Source organism: Octopus bimaculoides, chromosome 7 (genome assembly GCF_046866305.1).
Source record: "Octopus bimaculoides isolate indiv1 chromosome 7, ASM4686630v1, whole genome shotgun sequence".
Classification (NCBI taxonomy): domain Eukaryota; kingdom Metazoa; phylum Mollusca; class Cephalopoda; order Octopoda; family Octopodidae; genus Octopus; species Octopus bimaculoides.
This window is the reverse complement of record NC_142934.1, coordinates 46,092,694-46,095,249: the sequence shown is the minus strand read 5'-3', so window position 1 is coordinate 46,095,249 and position 2,556 is coordinate 46,092,694.

Sequence of the window (2,556 nt, the reverse complement as noted above, 5' to 3'; positions counted from 1 at the left end):
ACGAAGGAACTAAAGTCGTTTGATGGGCCCGAATAGTAGAGACACAATGTGGAAACAAAAGCACGATTATGTCTTTGACAGATCAGGACGGACGCGTGCTACTCGGTTCTGAACAGATGAGTGCGGCTTTCCAGCAGCACTTTGCGCGGCTGGTTGATGGGGGTGATGGGTCGATGACGGTAGCGAACTTTACTTTGTACCTAGACGGCCTACCACAGCTCTTAGTGACGGACGCGAGATACTGCGAAAAGCTGATTACAGCCTCTGAAATACAGGAGGCGATGAGCGATTGCACAAGTCGGAAATCGCTTGGTTTGGATGGTCTGCCTTACTAATTCTATGTTTTCATGCCAGATTTGTTTGGCAGCCTCTTGGCAGATATTTACAATAGCTGGCAGTAGAACGGGAGAATTCCTAGTGCTGTTAGCCGGGGTGTAGTAACACTGCTGAGAAAGGACGCCGACAATGGGAACGTGTTAGGGAGTTTTAGGCCCATAATTCTGCTAAATACAAAGGTTAAGATTTTGGCCACGGTGTTAGCGTAAAGGTTGGCGCTTGTCGTTTGTAGTCTGGTCGAGGAGGCACAAACGTGCGCAATCCCGAGCAGGTCTATTCACGACAACCTCAACCTTATGCGATACATCGTAGAGGGGGCTGGGACTAATGCTGGTTTCGGTGGGGCCTCGATCAATTTAGATCAGTCGAAAGCTTCCAATAGGGTAGACCATCGCTACTTGGAAGCAGTGCTTAAAGCGGCCGGTTTCGAAACCGTTTTCAGAGGCTGGATTGCTGCAATACACATGGAGAGGCAGATCGATGTCGTCGGACGCTGGACTGACGAACCAGTGAAACTGCTCGGGATCTGGTTTGGTCCCGATCTCCAAGTGGATAAGAATTGGGAAGAGGTGACGAACAGGGTGACCTCTCTTACCCAGAAATGAGCAGAGAGGAAGTTGACCCTGAAAAGTCGAGCAGAGGTGGCGCATGCCTACATCGCTTCTGTCCTTATTTATCGTTTGACCGTTGTACCTTGCCCCAATTACTGCTTGATTAGATCGGAGCGTATCCTGTTTATTTCCTTGTGGAAAGGACGCGTTCCAATGGTCAGGTGGTCGGTCTGCTGCCAACTTCCTTTGGAGGCGGCTCAGGCATACCATGAATTTTAATGCGCAGACACGCATTCAGGTTGCGCCACCCGCAGTGATTTTTAGAAGGTGAAAGTATGTGGTTTCCATTTGTGAGACACGCTTTTCTGCAGCTCGTCTCCTTGACGGAGCTGCACTCTTGGGTAAAGGATAGGCCGAGACTTGGTGCCTGGAACTTAGAATGTCGTCAGGCGCTCACTGTCCTCTACAAGACGGACAACTGGGCCGGTGGATGTTCCACTTTAGATATTTACAGAGGATTAGTAAGGGGAAGAGCGAGGACGTCCTCGGAGGAAACTTAGGCGTCGACGAAGGCGAACTGGCAAGTCTGTTCGAGAGGACTTCCGGTCGGGGACTGTCATGAATAATTTCCAGATGTCTTTGGCCTGGCAGTGCTACCGGGGGGCTCTATTGGTTCGAGTTAAATTCTACAGCAACGGATGTGCTGTCAGACGGGCTTGTCCGAGGTGCTCGCAGAGCGACGAAACCATTCTGCATGTACTTGTTCAGTGTCCAGGCATTGCTGACTTGTGGAGTTATGTCGAAGAGCTGTTGTCGCGTGTAGGGCAGATTCGTCTGTCGTCCGAGTTCATAATGATGATTGCTCCCGCTGCCCTCCTTTAATCGGGCTGGCAAGGCAGTTTTCCTTTGCCTGGTGGCTGTGGCGAAAGAGGTTATCTGTTGGACGAGGCTGAAAAGAATGAGGACAGAAACCTTCCTCTTTGGTAAAGCTCTCAACGATTTTTTCAAGTTTCACTTGAAAAGGAAAGTGAAGGTGGAAAGGGAGAGGTGCTGTCCTCGAGTGAATTTATCAAAAGGTGGGTGAAAGTTGCAAAAATGGCATGAGTGGATGGTACCACTCTCAGTGTAGACCTGTGAGTCGCAAGAAAGAAGTTGCAGTGGGCTCCCGTCCTTGGTACTCAGGATGATCTTGGATGGTTGGGTTCCTTGACTATCCCTAGAGGCCCTCTTGAACCAGGGGGATCCCATCATGACCCTTTTTTTTACCTCTTTTTCTTGTGTTATATACTATGTATATTTCCCTTCTAATGTATACCCTCTACACATTTTATTTTATCATTCCATTATATGTAAACCCCAACACTTTATGTCTGTCTTCGTATTGTCCCCTCATCTTTCGCCCTAATCGAAAATAAAAGAAATCATCATCATCATTATCATTATCATTATTATTATTATGATTATTATTATTATTACCTCCGCCTTTGCGAAGGCGGAGATATTGTTTTCAGTCATGTTTGTTTGTCTCTGGGCAAGATACCTCAAGAACCGCTGGATGGATTCGCATGAAACTTCCAGAGATGTTTGGCCTCGTGACTGGCACGAACCTATCAGATTTTGTAATCGATGCAGTACCGGACAAGGATTCTTGATTATTTTTCCGTATTTT